Genomic DNA, 19,183 nt, shown 5'->3' with positions numbered 1-19,183 from the left:
GGAAGATAGTTAATAGAGGGAAATTCTCATTTTCTTGGATTGCAACCATCCCCCAAAAAAAGTTCTAGAAATTTTAACATTTATGGGGTATTCCCAGAATTCTTCAAAATCATTAAGGGACTATAATATTTCCCTAATCAGTAGTGTCCTCTCTACTCACATCTGTATAAACATCTTGTACATTGCAATACTTCACGTCATCTTGTGATATTTTATATTTTGCTTGTCTAAGCTTAAAAATATAGTATACAATTAGATAAAATACAGCAGAGAACATCATCCATGCAGGTAAGTTTAATTATATATATTTGGGAAATTCCTAAAACTTTGTCATCTCACTTTTATCATTTGCAAGTTAAAATTAACTATAACATAATTTTAAAAAACTAAATGTGAACACCTGTAGAAGGACCTAGATCTGTGTTTAATAAATTTATATCTCATTTTCCTCCTATCTTTCCATATTTATACACTCCTCCAAACCTAGTTCAGGTCACGCCATCACTGATTATTTCACTTCTTTCTAAATCTACCTTAATATCTGCCATAATTGACTGCTTGTGTCCCTTACCTTGAATTGTAAACTCATCATCATGGGTTTTTTTATTACATTCAATTTAGTGTTTTCTACTCTGTGTAATAAAATGTTGCCAAGACTACAATTAACTACAGATTTAACTTCAAGAATCAGCACTTTTCTATGTTAATTACCCTTGATAAGTATTTCTAAACATAACTGTTCCACACAGAGCATGCCAAGCATAACCTGTTCACTGATGGCTGGAGGCCATCATTAAATAACCAGCTACGGTAATGTGCTATCTTCAGAGTAGGGCATAAGGCTGTCTTTAATGAGTATCCTGGATTCTCATTATCAGTAAAATTCTCAGTCATCTTTCTCTCTCTGGGAAAAGGTAGAGTGAACACTTTATAAGAACAGAATTTTTTGATCATGGAACAATGAAATATTTCTAAACATTTAGCAAGTCAGAGGTGTTTGACCCTTACAATCATACTTAAGATATCCAGTTTGACAAGAAACAAAATGGACATTTTTCTCCAACTCTTATGTTTTTCTTTCTAGAGGAATGCTTTGCTTGCCTTCTGTACTTTAAGATGTTTTTGTCATATACTTAACTCTAGGCAAACTGTGAAACCATATTTTATTATTATCAGAATCTGCTTTGTCATAAATTCAAATCTGTTTTAAAAATTGGAGAAAAAAACACACAAATAACTTTATTTAATGTCTGTGGGAGTCAAATAATTGTGTGTTTTTTTTAATCCTTTTATCTCAAATCTTAAAATCTTGTATTGCAGGTGTATTCTCCTACTCGTTACCAAAAAAATTGGTAAATAATGTCAAAAATAATGGTCATTTATTAAATATCTCAAAATGTTGAGCTTACATATCATTAGGGTAGTTCTGAGAGATGAAGCTTCCATTTTAAGACAAAGACACTTATTCAGGATGACTGACATGTCACAGAGCAGTAGGTGGCTGCACTGTGATTTAGGCCATACTGTCCAACCCTGGAGCCCCTGTTGTTGTGTGGCATCTTTTTGCTTGTTGAGATAATCAAGAATGACCATGCTGCCATGAAGGGCTGTCCACTTGATGTCCACACTGTGCAGGTCTCTATATTGTGAATGAATATCAAATGGTACTCCCACATAGTTCATCTGTAGTGATTGAGAAGCACTGACAGGTTCAGGTAGTCTGTGTGTAGGGTGTTTGGAGCTTGACAACTTGGGTTTGGTGTGAGCTTTTCTTTTTTCAGTTAAAAAAAAAAGTTAATGATTTTTTTTTTCAGTTACCATTAACTTCATTGATGTAGCAAATTGCTCACAAGCAATTTCCTTGGAACTTTGTAATTCATGTTTTCATCAAAAAGTGCTACTTTTTAAACACTTATCCTAGTCTATTCGTTTTTACAGAGATGACAAGTGGTATCTAGAGAAGGTTAGAAATGTTAATTAAATATTAATACCAATTTCTAAGAAATCATCAAATAGCATTTTAAAGATGAGAAATTATTTGAATAGATGATATCATTTTTTTTTTCTTTTTGGTCTCAGGGATTGAACCCAGGGGGGCACTTATCTACTGAGCAACATCTTCAGCACTTTTTTATATTTTATTTAGAGGCAGTGTCTCCATGGGTTCCTCAGGGCCTCACTAGGTTGCTAGGCTGGCTTTGAACTCACAATTCTCCTGCCTCAGCTCTAGATCCCCTGGGATTACAGGCCTGTGCCACAGCAACTGCCCTATCTCACTATTTTGAGATTTTTTTGTGTGTTTCAGGAAAAGCCTATTAGGTAAGTTTGGCAGATATCATATTATTTTAAAGGTATAAGAATCTTGAAGGTCCTGTGAATTAACAACACAAAGTCTAAATCTAATTAATTAGTTCATGATTTGTATCCTAATATTCATTTTATGTGCTAGTATGGATATGTTAGATGAATTTTCTTGGTCAAGAAATATCTTTCAATATCTAAAACATATTTTTAAAGTTTAAATTTTAACAAACTTGAGATTATATTGTCTTTATCAGGAAAAAATATGTACAATTTTTTTAGAAACCTGTACCCTGTCATTTCCACTGAATATAAACTATGTACAGTATTTCAAAAATTCCCCAGGACAAGTACTAAAATGTTGTGAATGTCCATATAACTGTCTTGATATTGATATCTTCAACATTTAAAAGTAGAATACTTTTGCAATATGAAAGCACTGTATCTAGTAGTTTGGTTTCAAATTAATTTAGGAGACAAACTTATCAGTATGCAAATGTAAAAATTTGTTTAATTTCAGTAATTATAACCTATGTATTGAATATTTAAATTTTTACTGTAAATATTCAAATTTCATGAAGGCTAAAGTAATCTAACGATTGAAAACATAAAATGAAAAATAAGATACTGTATAAATTAAAATCATAACATGGTATATAAAATAGTCTTCTAGAACAAAAGTATATACATACGCATTTGGTTAAAATGCACTGGAAGAGAACCTAAGATAAAAATATTTCTTTTGAGTCTTTGCTTTAAAGTGCATTTAAATGAGCTTAAGAATGTTTTATATTAAATGTCAAAATCTTTGTTTATTTTTTTTTATTTTCAGTTACCAATATTGTTTATATTTTACCTTCAGGTGATTAAGCTAATGAAAATCTTGTTAAACCCACTTGAATCAAATTGTGAAATATGATGTATTAAGAACTATGTAATGTTTTGAACGACCAACAATAAAAAAAAAAAGAAAAAAAAATCTTGTTAAATACTGTATTGCAAAGTAGTCTGCTTCTCAGTGTGGCACTTTTATAGTGTGAAATTATGCTTTCTGAAATCATTTCTCCTTCTTTTCCTTTAGTCTACACATTTTTGCTTAGTCCCACTTCCATCAAGCTTTGAAGGAAAGATAACAAATATGCAGAAGGACTAGGTGATGAAACTATAAAATACAGCACACATTTGCATACACATGACTTCCTTGAATCCTAGAGTCTATTTCCACAAATGCATTTAGGAAATCTCAGGGGAGACTCCAGAGGAATAGAATAAGAACTAGATGAGTTCTCTTTCTGAATTGTAAGTTGTTTAAAGTGAAGGATTTCAGAAGTCAGATCTGAACACAGCTAATAAAAAGGGCTTGCTTCTGTTGGGGGAAAATATATATGTATGCTTTTGTATGGATTAAGTTCAGATTTATTATCCTGAACTATTCACCCAGCATTAATCATAAATCAATTTAGTGACAACATAAAAATATGAGAAAATTTTATATGCAGCTTGGATAATCCATTTAACAGGTCAAATCAATGGTTTTGCTCTGTGCATTTTTTTTTTTCACTTGGGCTCTCTTGTGATGTACAATCTCTTTACCAATTTTATTCTCCTAAGTAATCAAGGGCAGGGGTACCCCACAGTAATTTGATGCCCCTGTGTCAAGGAACACAAATCAACTTGAAAGGAAGAGTATGTCTGGTTAAATGCTATAGATTATGCAGAACAAGAGAAATGTCGGTTTCTAAGACTAAACCTACAGCCTTGAAGAAAGCAGACCTAGAGAACCTTACTCTTTATGATTATGTAGAAAGCACACACACAACTGTAAATTTCTCCCAGAAAAAAAAATCTGAGAAGTTTTTCCAAGAATGCTCTGTAGATAATAATCACATGGAGAGATGACAGCTAATGAAAAGCTTCTCTTCCTCCTGCATGTGCAATGAATAAATGCTTTCCCAAGAAAGTTAAACTTACTCTTCAGTTCACTGTATGGCACCAATACACACAGTTGTTGGCATTTTAATCAAATAAATATAAAAAACTTTCAAATTTTACCTCATTTAACATTTTATGTTTGACATAATTGTCATATGCAATTATTATGAATTATTATGCTGTATAATAAAATATTACCTAATATTGTGAAAATTCATTATGTTTAAAAATTATTAAAAGTATATTGATATATTAAAGGACAATATATGGCTGATAATTTGGCAGATGGTACTATCTTTAAGCACAATCCTTTTACTTTCCTGATCATTGAAAAACAAAGCAGTAAGGAAGAAAGGAGTTAAGGAATTAGATCACCATGTAACTCTTGTATCAACAGCTAAATAGCTGACTGATTAGGAACTCAATCACTTAGTCTCAGTTATTTCACTCACTACATGCAAATAGCAAAGACAATGTAAGGATTAAGTGTGGCATTCCACTCACATACTATCCAAATATTTGTATTTTAAAATCAAACTCATGCATTATTATCATTAATATTATTTATATCTAACTCTTGAATCCACTACAAACTTCTGAATATATATTACGGATTAAAGATGTGGATGCACCTTGAACAGAACTTCTAATAATGTCAATAAATTAAAGGTAGCTCAAAATAAACTGCCAGTGTTTTACTAATGTATTTCTGACATGTAGATTATTCATACATTACACTCAGACTTTTTCTTGCCATAATTTTATAACCTAGAAAAGCAAATTACAAGTATATAATAGTACATTTTTCATAACAGAGAATAAATACTCAGAGTTTGGGAATAGTTTAACCTGTAAATTATGTAAATTTTTGAGCAAAGATAATAGTATAGACTCATACAGTGAAACAGAAAATTAGAATTTGTGATTTTAGACACTTTAATAATAAATGCCAGTAATTGGAACTGACAGTCTTTTAGAGATGAAAGATCATTATATTTTCAGGTTGACCACAATGGCTGCAGAAAAATATTATTCCCCACCAGTGGCTGATCTAATTTAACTGAAGAACACCCTATAAAACCAGAGTTGATGACCTAGTTGATTAATGTATTTAGTAATTCAATTAGAAGAAAATGTAATTTAGAAACCTAACCACTAAAAGTCCATCTTCTTTTGGTTAGAGTATTTTGAATAAGAAAATTAATATATTTTAGGATAATATATAAATTGATATCTTAGATATTTTATAGAAGTTACATATAAACATCTATTTCACCTCGAAAATGCATAACTAAAATGAAGGCAATAGATAATTGACAGATTTTTAGCAAAATATTTTGGTGGATATTTAAATTCAGCTTTTAAATTTGGCAAGTTACTTATAAAGGGAAGAATATTTTATATGCATGCATATAGTGAACCCATTTTTCTTTCCTTAAAGTAGTGCTTGAAAGTGTGAAAAAAATAGGCTTTCATCTTTATCCCTCGCCCCTCACAACCCTCTGAATTTCTACCTACTGGGAAGCCTGTGTATTAAAAAAACACTGTTTTAGTGTTAGTTGCTATCAAAAAAAAAAAAAAACAAGTAGAAGAAGCAAGGTGGAATCAGTTCTGTAAATTGGCCAGTCACTTCACTTAAATTATAAAAGGCTCAATAATCCTAGGAAACAGGCAGTGAAATGTGGGAAAATGATTGGATTAATGTGATTGATATTTATAGTTAGTATGAATGATGCAATTTTTAGACTAAGTTCAATTTCCAAGTATAAACTTTTGTTTAAAGTCAGAAATATGCAGGTCGTTACCTATGTGTTTTTAAAATCAATATAAAATTAAGATTTTTAGAATTTTATTTCCATCAAGATATTGAATTGAAAATTAATAACATTACATACCAGAAATTGGCTCAAATAAGATTTCATTTCAACTTAAGTTCAAAGAAGAAATATGGTGGAAAAATATATATTATTTTGCAAAATGTAATAAAATATATATATATATATATATATATATATATATATATATATATATAAGATTTGGAGGTATTCACTCAAGTACTAATGAGCCCTAAGAGTTATACACAGATGTAAAAATATTTTTTAAAAAGGTAGTTTTCCTGGGCTTAGTAGTCTCTACCTAATAAGGACATATATAAGTGCATACAAAAAGTTTAATTTAAAAGATGATGGAATGATTGCAAATTGCTATGGGAACAGATAAAAGAAGGAACTTTGTTTTCAGTTCACAGTTCTTAAAGAAGACACAAGTGAAATTGGACAGAGATGTTTGCAGAGCTGGAAATGAGAAACTGTGTTAAAAGCATTTCAGGGAGAGAAATTTAATATATGGAAAGCTTGAAATGCATGTGTTGTTTTCAAACAAAGTAGATTGTTATGAATAACACCTGAGAGTCTAGCTAATTAGTGGAGTAATTGATTAGATTATGAGTCCAGATTTGTGTATATTGGCTCATTAATGGGAGACCACTTATTGCATTGTTCCCTTACATTTTTGAATTTTTGACAAATGTATACATAATATGTGTATATGTACTAAAGGAACACACATGGATACTCAGGGTACCAGGAGGATTGAGTGTTGTCTATATTTAGCTGATACATACTATCAGACTCAGACTGAGTGACCTGGTTATAAATAACTCATGGGGAAAATCAGACTATATTTATACATTAAAAAGGTACAGAAGTATATTTGAGAACTGTTAACATTCAGCACACGGTTGGAAATGATACACTTGATCACAAGGGAGGCATTAGAAGTTCTAAAAGCTCATCTATTCCCTCCCATCTATCCCTGATTTCTTTAGATTGTCTGGATGTGTACTTGAGCCCACATTATCTGAATCAGGTACAGCTCATTAGTAATGAAATTTGAAATGCCACATGGCTACAGAATTAGGCAGAACACTGTTCATCAGCATACAGTCCAAACTGTTGACCCTTAACCTTCCCAGGTCAACTTGGTCTAAGACCAGGACCAATTAATTAGCAGGGTCCAGGAACTTATTGGGAATGACTAAATCAGCTAGAGTGATATTACAGACATTCTAAATTTCATGTTAACATGTATGTATATTATTTATAAGGCTCCAAGCTGATACTAAAGATATAGATTAGATACAATTAGTCAGAGAGGTTCTAGGTTTCCAGGTTCCAAAGATGCTGGAAAAGTCAGATTTTGAATGTTTTATATGTAACCTATAAAATTAAGAGAATTTCAACTAATGTGTATTTTATCAACTGAACTTCATGACAGTCTTTGAACAACCTTTTGAACTTACAGTCAGTGAGCATATATAACCCACTAAATTCTAGGCTAAAAATGAAACACATTTTTTTTTTCAGAGTAGAGATTAGAAATTTATTAAAGGACAGAAGAAAAGACTTCTCCCGGAGGAAGAAGGGGACCCAGAAGGTGGAATCTGTGGAAGTGCAGTTGTCTCCCCTTTTTATAGTTCTTTCAGTGATGGAATGTAGGTTGGAAGGCCTGAGGGGTGGGACACAGGTGGGCCAAAGAAGTAGTCTGAGCAGGAAGGACTTCATTATCACTTCTTGGTGATGGGCTATCTCCAAATCTGCTGGGGGCTATTCATTAATACTTCTTCCAGGTGGACTTTGGCCTAGGGCCTCTTCAGGACTTCATTAACATTCCATGAGTTGTCCTGTTTTTCCTGAGTCATTCCCAGCATGGCCTCCATTTTAGATTTCACTCGGTATTAGACCCGATTTACCTAACTACACTGACTACCTAACTTTAAATCTGGCTTCATTCCCCCCTCTAATTTGGGAACTCCTTACTGCTGTAAGGAAAGGGGGCAAAGAAGATCTTTCTGGCTTCTTCAGGCTGAAAAGGGACAATGTGTGGGGCAAGCAGTTTGGAGTCCCCTTTAAAAATCGGGTCTATCGAGTGGTCCATGATAGGCTGGAGGGCCATTTGAGTGATGGGTGGTCTATAAGAGAAACAAGAATTCATTAGTACTGGAAGCATATTGATGCAGCAATAAATGCCATAGCACAGGAATATGCCAATGAGTATGATGGCAAAGATAAAGACTAACAATGTTTACCACCAGGAAGTACCAAGAACCAGGAGCTAAGATATTGTTTCAATGACAAAGTTGCTGAGGACATGGCTTCTATCTGAGCATGTAAATCTTTAAGGATATTTGTCACATTGCCAGAAATGTCAGCGATGTAAACACAACATTTAACTTTTAGGGTTACAGATGTCCTTTCCTTAAGGTACAGTTTAATGTCATCTGATCTTGCAAAATCCTTTTATTAGTATGACCTGTGTCTAATAGAGAAATCTTTAATTCTGTTACTTAGGGCTGGATAACCATACTAGCAAACATTAAGCCTACCTGTGTAGGTTAGGAATATCTGTGGGCCTTAAACTAAACTACTCTGGCAGTTTCTTTTGATAGTTATCAGGCATTCCTACCTAAGAATCTCTTTTGCAGCCTCCAGTTTACTGATTGCTGGAGGTTACATTTAACTATTATTATCATTTAAAATGCCCAGGAATAGCTGTGTTTTGGCTCTTTAACTGTCTTTGCTAAGTGTTTAAGATGAAGTAAGTCAAACTGACTTTGTTTCCATCTATTGTTAAGTCAGCTGAGTTTCCTGGGAGTCCTCGGGAACTTCACAGCAGCTTCTCAGTTCTGCTAGTGCCATTTGCACTGGGATGGGTCCAGGCCTTGCTTGACCATACGGCTTCCCCCAGAAGCATCAGGGATGTCTCCCTTCTTTGATGACCCTCCTCTTCACAGCAAATGCACTGATTGGCTTTCTGTCCTCCACTGGTCTCATTAATCTCCCTGATCAGGAGGTTATGTGGCCTAGAGTTGCAAAGCCCTTTGGAGAAGTTCCCTATCCCTGATTCAGACTGACTCAGAGGGCAAGAGCCAAATATTGGTTTTCTTGGCCCTTTAATTTAACTTTAATTTTAAAACTTAATCTTAAACATCTAGCAAATAAACTTCAACAGCCTTATACTAAGTACTGGGCTTTAGTACCTATCTCTCTATCCTGTAGGTGATAACTCCTTATCTTAAGTTAACCCGGGTTGTGAGTTCTTAAAGCAGTACCTCTTTAAAATATTAACAGGCAATCTTTAGACCATCTAAAAGCAAACTACAAAACAAAACTAACTAGGATAAAAACATATTTAGTTTATGTAATAGCTACCTTGAATTCTGGCAGAGTTATACATTATAATCCCCTGTTTGAGGTCCTGGCAATCTTGACAAAAAACCAACTTTTGGACACAACCTTAAATGCACTGAAATCTAGCCTACTTCTTTCATAGTCACTTTCATATGAAATGGGACATAGAGCCTTATCTCAAGTAAGGTGGGGCCCTTCATAAGTCTTAAATGCTATAGTTCTGAAGCTGATCTTTGCTTTTTAGACATCTACATAAATTGTTGCTCAAATTTACATGAATATTAGCTAACACAATATAATATCATATCTAAAACATGAATTAAAGAGAGGCTGAAAACTTTTAACCTTTTGTAGAAAAGTAGCAAGGTACTTTTGTGTTTTACAATAAAACCTTTACCCAGATTAGGCTCTCATTAACTTAAAAATACATTTAAATTGTATCTCAGTGTAAGAAGTAACATGGAACTTTACATAACTTATTGATAACAAGTTCAGTTATAGAACACAAATGATATAAACTTCCAACACGTTTTTCTTTTAAGCCTAAAATTACCATACAATTTTAGAACACCAGTTTGATATAATGCTCTTTCTAAAGCTTCTACCTTACAGACTTGTATACCTGGAAGATATGAACACATTAATGGCACCAATTACATTAATGTTTTTATATTAACCAAGTTTAGCTTTTAAAGAAATAACATAGCACAATTCTCTAAAACAACAGCACTTGTTTAACCAGCTGTTTAATTTCTTTAAGATTACTTGCTCAAAAACTTACAACTTGCACAGACCTTCTTTATATCACTTACTTAAACCCTCTTAATTACTTAATCATATAGACTCTTATCTAGAAACACATTTTCCCTCTATTAAATCCATACCTAGAACCTTCTCTTTTTTTATCTGTTAACCTCCTTCTGTTCATATTTTGAAACAATACCTGTAAACTTTTGAATCTAAGCAGATTACTTCATAGACATCAACATTTTATTAGGGCCTTTTTGAACACCTAGAAAAACTTATAAGCTTAATTTAAGACCTCCTTTTTTATCTATTTACCAAATTTAAATTGAGCCATTTGAATCATGTGAATCAAAGATATTTGGATCCATTTTTAATTTTTCATGAGCGCTCCTCATCTGTCATTTGTCTGTCAATCACTGCATGATATATGGACATACACATACAGACATATCGACATACAACATGTAACACAAGTATAACACATAACACAATGCTGAAGGCCTTGTAGATTTCTCAGGTGAAATCTCATTGCAATGTTTTAAAAAAATCCAGTTGATCAAAAATAGAACTTATCAGAAAAACATTAACTTGTCTGTAGGAACAAAATCATGAGCTCAAAAAAAAAACATAGAATCTAATAAAAGGCAAAAGTCCTAGAAAAAATTGACCGGCCAGTAATTAGTAAATGCCATACAATTTACTTCTTGATTTGGTCTAGTTTGAGTTCAGGTAAAAAAGACACTTTTACCCCCTTTTGTTGCCTTGGGCCTGAGCTCCAAGCTGCTTCTGTTTGCATACCAACTTAAGTCCTGGCTGAGGTCTGGAAGGACCTGGGGAAACCGGAATTCTGACCAGAAACCACATGCCTGAGGCACTTTAACCATAAGTCACAATTTTTTTAAAGTTTAAGATACAGTTTACAAAATTTCATCTTTATATCTTCCTACACTAGAAAAACTTGCTCACACAAAACTGAAAATAGGATCTTTCTTGATAATATAAAAGCCACCATCAGAAGAAGTTCCTTCAGGATCATTAAGCTACTTTCTTTCTGAAGTTCCTAAAGTAGTATTAAGTTACCTTAAATCGCCTGGAAAAAAATCCACACACTACCATGTATATCTAAAATTAAGCTTTGAAAATTCCCAAGACTGTTGCTAGTTAATGTCATTTCAATAAGCCAGACCAACATTTTAATTCAACACTTTTTCCTAAATCTTACACACTGAGAGAAACAGATGCCAAATCATAATTTACTATCCTTGCCCAAATCAATGCACTGTATACCTAGTGAAATCTCCTTAGGCTAGCCAGTTCAAAATTGATGAAAAAATAAACCTGAATGATTGAGAGTTACTTGCTAACTTGAAAGTAGAGTTTTTTTTAATTTTCTATCCTAAGTATTTAAGTTCTCTGGCATGAATTATCTGAAATCACAAACTAATTAGTTACCTAACCCTAACTTTTAGCTGCAAGATTATGCAATGCTTTAAACTCATTTAGATACCAGATGAAATATCTTTTAGACACACATTTAGCCTAGATTATCCCCAAGAAACAATCTATAATAACCTTTAAAATACACCAGATAAGAAAATATCTCTCCAGGTTTTGAACTTCCATTTAATTTTGACTCTTATCAGTGGCACCTTAGATTTCCCATGAGTGGACCAGATGTTCTCACATAGGGGCAACTATAAGTGTAAAATCAAGGGTCTCAGTGTGACTGACTTTACTGCATTTGGGTGGAGTAATCCTTACAGTGCAGGGAAATGAGGAAATTTCCCCAAAGCGAAAAAGGCTCTGGCAGCTGCTGGGAATTCCTCAGTTTCCCCTTTCACTTGCAAGATTAGCTCCTTTGGATAGATCCAATCCTAGGCAATTTGCATATCTCCTAACACTGAGTAGAATCAGTTTTTATCTGCCTTAGGTCTTGAAGGGGGAAGGGTTATGTACTTTGATCGGCCCAAATTTTTCTCTGATTTTTTCCTCAGTGAGTCCAAGATTTTTCTCTTCATGGCAGATATCATAGCTAAGTCTACTTTACACTGTTGGCATAATTTAGGATTTTCCCTTAGAGCAAAGAAAACCTGAACATATTGCACCTCACACCATTTTTCTTTCTTTTTGCAAAATTTATCAAGTTGTAAAATAGTATTAAAATTGATACTTCCCTTTGGTGGCCAGGTTTTTCCATCAGGGAGTTTGTATTGAGGCCAGACCTGGTGGCAGAAGAAAATGAGGCGCTTTTTCTTGAGTGTTTGAGGGTCAAATTTATCCCAATTTTTCAATATGCAGGTAAGTGGCGTACCTGACGTATTAGAGAATGAGGCTCCCATCTGAGTGTGGAGAGAAAAAAACAGAACTCAGGCACCCGCGCCGGAGAAAACTGTTGATCTCCCTAATACTTGAGCCTCCTAAACGGTCCAGAAAACCCGTCTCTCACCTGGCTTTGCCAAGGGGTTTCTGGTCCCCTTTAGCAAATTGCTAGGGTCTCAGTTTGCCCTGTGCCAGAGACCCTGGGAGGATTCAGACTTAAGGGCCTTACTGCTTTCCTCCCGGCCACTAAAACCCATTGAATTGTGTGCTCTTTGTCACCTTTGCTCTATAGACTAAGAGATTACTGGAGGAGTTGATTCTAAAAAATGCTTCTCTTAGCAGCTTAAGGACCACAGCACATTTTAAACATTGGGTGGTAAAACAGACTATCGAAAGTTACCTATGCACCTTAGGGAACCTGGGCAGGTCTTACTAATTATCTTATGCCTTTCTCTCAGTCCTACAACCTGAATTGCTAACGTTTCTGACCCGCGAAGGAAGGGGAACATCCAGGAGGTATTGGATGCAGGGTTGGGAGTGTTGCATGGCCCATACGGAGGCAAATGTGATTGGGGCTTTCCCTCAATGCCGTTCATCTACCGATCACCTTAGATACCCCTGGGGGCTGTCGGAAGGGGGCTCAAGAGAAAGGAACCTTAAGAATTCATCTGAGAGTAGCCCAGACGGGAATTCCTCAGTTGTTCCAAACTGCTTCCTCCACCTCCACGCATCCGAGGCAGATCGGGATTCCGGACACTGTGTACTCACGCCAATTGCTCTCCAGGCCCAGACAGAAAAGTTGGAAACGGCTTTGGCAGAACTCAACATGCCTGCTCCGTAATGAACAGGTGATTGAGAGCTGCCTAGACCGAGAAACCTCTCACCCGAGTCTTGTAGAGTGGCGGCTGCACTAGTTGCATTTAAGTAGCCGTCGGGTGCCCACCTTACCCTCCAGAAAGAAAGAGAGAAAGATGCACCTCAAACAGACATGGGGTGCGTGTACTTACCTCAGTGTAGAATCTCGGTGGAACCTCCAATATGTTACCGCTGTTGACCGGTGAAGAGTTCTTGCTCCCCGATGTTGAAGAATAACACCAAAGAAGCACTCCGAGGCAAGGTCAGAGTAGAGATTAGAAATTTATTAAAGGACAGAAGAAAAGACTTCTCCCGGAGGAAGAAGGGGACCCAGAAGGTGGAATCCCTAAAAATGAAACACTTTTTATGGAAATGTTAGAGTACTGTTGAACTCTTGGTTCCTTATAAGATACAAATATGACATAAATTTTTACTTACTTTGTTTTAATAATTTCATCTTCTTCTGTAATATTAGACTTTGCAAATCCTTGGTATAAAGTGCCAAATTTCAATGCTCTGAAATACAGCATTTCTGCAACTTATCAAACAATGTTGACTCATGTACTAGAATTACAGTAACCTCCAAGGATTTATGAAAAATAATCATATTAGTGAAAGAATTATTACAAGTTTCAAAGTCTGGATTCAAGTCCAACTTGGTGCTGCATGTAAAATTAATCTTTGGATCATTGCAGAATTCCTCTGGGCAATAGTCCACATCATAAAATCAACACAATGATTAATAGACACTTTTTACGCTGAAAAAGTCCAGGAAATAAAATTTCACTGCACGATTGTGCATATGTGCTATGGAGAATTTTATCTTCTCCTTAAGGATGAAAAATTGTTCACTATGTGATGTTGGAAGAAAAAAAATATATAATATGATCCACTATTCAAAGTCTAAAATAAAGCTCAAAGATTGAAGATTTAAATTTTTTTCCTAAAATACAAGCAATTTAAATAAACTGCCCTGATTTTTAGAAGCATGATGCTACTTAAGCAAAAATTTAATATTAGTCCTATAATATTGAAATGAAGATTTTATTTTAATTATTTCTTGCATATCTTTCAAAATATATTATTTTAATTGCAAGGAGAATTTAACATGGTTTATATAAAATGATCTCAGATCATTAAATCATTCCATGATTATTTTGGATATAGCATATTCATCTAAAATCTTCATACAATACCCATATTTTTCTAAAAAAAACTTGCATATTCATTAACTTGAAATTATTTTCAAGTAGTGCTTATTTTCATTTTCTACTTATCTACCTAAAAATACAGAAGGTGTTGAGAAATATTCCATAACAAAATATGTGCTAGTTCAGTTTTATAAAATTTGATACATGTGTATGAAAACATGCATTATAGAAAAGATACTGTTGTCAATGGTACATTTTAATTTATAAGGATTCAGTTGCCATGATTTGCATGCTATGTTAAATTATTTGTCAATCAATAAAACTTTTTCCCCTTTTTTATTTTTGAGGAAAGTTTTTGCAGACAGAATATTGAAGCATACCCCTTACCCTAAACCACCTTTGTCATCTGGTAGGGTCTTTTTTTATTCTAATGAGTGTGAGCTGTCTTGTGTACAAATCCTAGACTCTGCTATTTAATATGCACAGAAATTCAATCAGATGTTTAATCACATCTTAACATGAGTTCCAAACATCTGGCTAATTCCCTTGTTTCTGATTAAAGAGATTACAAAAACTAAAATTTAACATGGCATTTACATAGAACTCCAAAAAAGAAACATTATTAATAAGGTTGAGGCATTTAAGAGATGCAAGAGTTGTTTAACACTAAGGATAATAATTACAAAAACAATGAATGGTTTTCATTGGACATTTGATGGAAAGTAAGTGGAAAACAATTCTATGAATGGTTGAATGGTAGCAGTTTGAGCTGGTAGATAGTCGGAAGCTGTCAACAGACACTGGGTGATACAATGTATGTCCTTGCCAAAGTTGATGGCAGCAAGGTCAGCCACTGAAACTTTTGGGTTGTAATTGACCAACAGTGAACACAAGAAGCAAAGAGGTAGGAAAGTTAAGCATAGGCCACTCCATCCTATTTGGGGAACATTCATTTTTTGTAATATTATCTATTATAATAGGCCCTAACTTGTGCAAATAGACAAAAACTTTGAGATATGTTTAACAGTATAAAATAAAATATTATTCTTTAAATTCCCATTAATATATTTGTGTGTGTGTGTGTGTGTGTGTGTAATATTTTTGCATCCTCTTGAACTTTTCACATCCTAGGAATAGAGAAAAAGGAAATTCTTTGGAAAATGGACTAAAAATAATCTTGGCCATTTTGATACTTCTGCCTTTTGACCAGACATATAAATTAAACTTCATCAGACCCCAAATTCTTAGCTCTATAGCATCCAAAGGCTATCCATCACAGATGATAAGTATGTTGTCTAAAACTGTATAATGTATGACTTCTAATCAGTCTAGATGAGAGTTTATAAATTTTTTTGTAAATTTAATAATTTACAAAATTTAAATAATAAAAAATTAGAAATTAAATATAGGTCGCTAAAGAAAATGTCTTTTGGTCCCTTAGAATTTTCAGGTTGGTTTTAATATTTTTATTGAATTCTTAGTTAACTGCCAGTTACTCAAATAGATTAACTTCCCCATGAAATTAGAAATGATCTTCCTCATTTCATATTTGAAGGAAAAAAGGAATGGAGATTTTAAGATCATTGTCTGAAGTCCCCAAAGGAATTAATTCTAAAGTATAATTTGGAAACAAGTAGTATGAGTCCATTTTATATACCCTTTCTACTCTTCTATAGTTTTACCAAACAATTTTAAGTATCTAAAGATGACCACAAAGATTGATCATTTCCACCAGCTGAGAAAAATTATATTAGGATTGTCAATTCTTGTTAATGCTTCTTGAAACACTATTTCAGATGACATTTCAACTGCACCTGATTAATCAGCCATGCATTTTAATTTTCCTATTGGTGCTTTGAAAACACCTTTATGAGTTGGAGAGATTATCATTTCATAAATTAATGCATATATCTGAGCTGATTCAAACTAAAATCTTTAAAATAAAATATGACAAACTAATTCTCTTTGTGGATGAAGAGTTGCAGAAATCATCATTTACTGACACAGGTAAACAATAGATAGAGTCTGACATACCAGAAACTTCCATAAAACTACAGTGTATCACCTGGATTCTGAAATAGGCGAGTAGACACATAAGACTTGGGAAATACTACAGAACTATATATGTGTACATGTGCATATTTGTATATGTACATATGTGTGGTTGTGTGTAGGGATGAGTATATGTTTATAAATACATATTAATTTATAAAGTCCAATGTGATATATATGAAATTTAAACCATATTTAAGAGCAATCCTCAAAGAAAACAAATTCTCTACAGGCTCATGCCTGTAATCCCAGCTACTTGGGTGGCTGAGGCAGGAAGATGTAAGTTCAAGATAAAAAAAAAAAGGACAGTTTTGTGAGACCCTGTTTCAAAATTAAATGAGAATGGAATAGGTATGTGACTTAGTGGAAGAGTGTCCTGAAGTTCCCCAGAACCATAAAAGAGAGAGAGAGCATTCATACTCCAGCAAATTGTCACCTAAGTTATTTTGTTGCAAATATTTAAAAAGGATGTGCTTGTATGTGTGACTATTAATTGAAATATGTCTTTAGAACATATTGCTAATGGGAAAATAAGACAGAGAACCAGGAAATGGCAGGTACTATTTACTTTCAGTATATGAAAAAGTGTGCATATACTATGAATGCATGCAAATGTAGACAAACCAAAAAAAAAAAAAAAAAAAAACATGAGCGGGAGAAAATCAAGGGCTGTGGATCTGAACTTTGGTTTCATAACTTTCCCTCATGGTCACAGACAGCTGTTACAGCTCCAGTTATCACCTCTTTACATGTCAACATTCATGTAAGGAATGGCAAGGAATATATATATTCATTCCTGAGACGTCTCCAGAATACTTTTCCTAAAATCCCATTGATTGGGATTGACATCACATCCTGACTTTACTGCTAAAAGAAAATAGCAAAGCAAGTCCCAGTAAATTTCAATCTCTTTGCAGAAAAAACTCTTGTCACTCAGAAGATAGTTGAATACCATGCATAGGCCAACAGCAGGGACTGCCACATTTTTATTACTTTAACATATTCTTTGAAAAGAAGAAAAAACATAGTTCACTTTCTCCTTTGTATGAACTCAATAGCTCATGCTGAATTATGGAGTCCTAAATAACAGTGGTTCATTATTTTTATGCACTTTTAGAGGAGGGATATCTGAAGCCTGTTGTAGAAAATCTGACATCAAGCTTTGCATTACTATTTTTTTAGACTTCTCCTAAAAATGTGCCCACAACTAGCTTGCATCTACATCACTGTTTTCCTCAAATAGATGTCAATTAAATTCCCACAAGTCTTGATTTTGGAAAGGAAAGTTTTCCTAAATGTTCCATATCAACAGTGAAAATTTCTGGCGAATTTTCACACCCCCCCCTCCTTTTTTTTAAATTCTGGAAAATAATGCAGTAAAAATGTTAGAGGATTTAGGAGTTAGTCATTTGAGTTGTTATCAAGGAGAGATTGTGGTAAAGATGATTTGTCTTACCATTAATCTAGGGAAAGCATAAACAAGCACTGCAATAGATCATAAGAACCAAATACCAAACTGAGCAGGGAACTGACTGAGCCTTACCTCAGAGGGAAAGCTGCAGTCAGTCATTAGTATGCATCAGTCAGGGAGTTCAGCACAAGAATCAGAAGCCCAGGGTAGCAGTTCTGAGGGAGGTCAGGTGAGTGCCTGCAGGAGCAGATTCAAATTATATTTGGAGACAGGAAATCTAGGAGGCTTAATTTTTTAAATAGCCTGAATAAATCTGTCAATAGATGGATTGGCTGTTTGATGAGAGAACAACAGCCCCCAAAGCTGAGGACTGATCTTTGAATGTGCTGGACATTTAGTTCTTTTGAAACCCATCCAAAAAAAAAAAAAAAAGCACTGGTATAAAGAGAATGATTAAGATTTCCTACCTTGGACAAAGCGCCGAGAAGTAACAGCTATTCTTCCTTTCTCTAAAACAGAATTAGAGAGCTTTTCAGGTTCCAACTGAATGTGACAACATACTAAGAGGGTCTTGGCTTTCCTGATATTAGTTGAAAAATGAAACAATGTCTACTATTAGCAGAGAGAAATCTAGAAAGGACACATGGGGAGTTAGGCTAGACCCTGCTGACTGTACTTAATTTAGCAATGAAGGGCATATTCCGTTTTTGTTTTTTTTTGTTTTTTTTTTTTTCAATTTTGGTCCTGACAAATCACTGTAAATTTAATGATTCCAAAAAGTCAAATTTATTAACTGAAAGCTCTGTAGGTCAGAATTCTAGCACAACTCTCAGTCAGATAGAATCAGGATTTCAGAAGGATTGTGCTCCACTCAGGGGGCTCAAGTAGAGAATCCCTTCTCCCCCCTCTTCCAGCTTCTAGGGATCCCCACCACCACCACTGCATAGGTGGCTTCCTTTCTGCTTCAATTCCAACAACAGGTGCATTTTTCTCACATCACGTCCATCTGCCACTCACTCTGCCGCCTCACTGGTCTAATTTAGGAGTCTTTTGCTTGCTTGGGACTCATATAGATGACCCGGGGTCATGTCCCCATTTTAAGGTCAGCATATTAGCAGCCTTGCTTCCATCTGCTCTCTTAGTTCCATTTTCTCTGTAAGGTACCATAGTGAAGTTTCCAAGAATTGAGAGGTGGATACCACAGTGGAAAAAAAAAAAACACCAAA

The sequence above is a fragment of the Urocitellus parryii genome, chromosome 11 (assembly GCF_045843805.1).
Source record: "Urocitellus parryii isolate mUroPar1 chromosome 11, mUroPar1.hap1, whole genome shotgun sequence".
Taxonomy (NCBI): Eukaryota; Metazoa; Chordata; class Mammalia; order Rodentia; family Sciuridae; genus Urocitellus; species Urocitellus parryii.
Note: the sequence above shows the minus strand (reverse complement) of the source record.